Below are 572 nucleotides of genomic sequence, written 5' to 3'. Positions count from 1 at the left end.
CCCCCCCCCACTTCCCGACGCGGCCAGGCCCTGCCCTTGGCTGAAAGTGCATCTTAAGGCGGTGGAAATATGTGCGGCTTCGGGTGGTGGCGGCCCTGGGGCCGGAGTGCGCGGTGTGAGACTCCTCTTTTCAAGTGCCTTCTCCCGGCCTTTTGCCAGCCGGGAGGTGGCCTTGTGAGGCGAACTGCTTCGGACCGGCGGACGGGGACATGTGAAACCGTCCGACACGCCGGTTACAGCTACAGGCCGTGCCCGGGGCTCTCCCCGACTCGGGGCTGTCCCTAGCCAGGCCGAGTGAAGAGGCCCCCGCCCCCGCCGCCACCACCACGCCGGACACACTTAAATGAGGTGCTTTTCCTCGACCCGGTACAAAATTTGGGCCGGGCGAGGGTTCCGACTTTTTTGTTATTTTTTCCTCCAAAGCACACGCGCGTTCTTGCCCCGCCCTTGGCCCCCCCGACCAGAGAGGGCCAGGGTGGCCGCGGCGGGCTGGGTCGATTCCACAACCAGGGAGAACCGGACACGCCCTTGCCCAAGCATCCAGGGGCCCCGCCCCCCCCCCCCCCCCCCCC

Source organism: Fonticula alba, assembly GCF_000388065.1.
Source record: "Fonticula alba strain ATCC 38817 unplaced genomic scaffold supercont2.9, whole genome shotgun sequence".
Classification (NCBI taxonomy): Eukaryota; order Rotosphaerida; family Fonticulaceae; genus Fonticula; species Fonticula alba.
The sequence above is the reverse complement of the archived record's forward strand: the minus strand, read 5'-3'. Positions refer to the sequence as shown.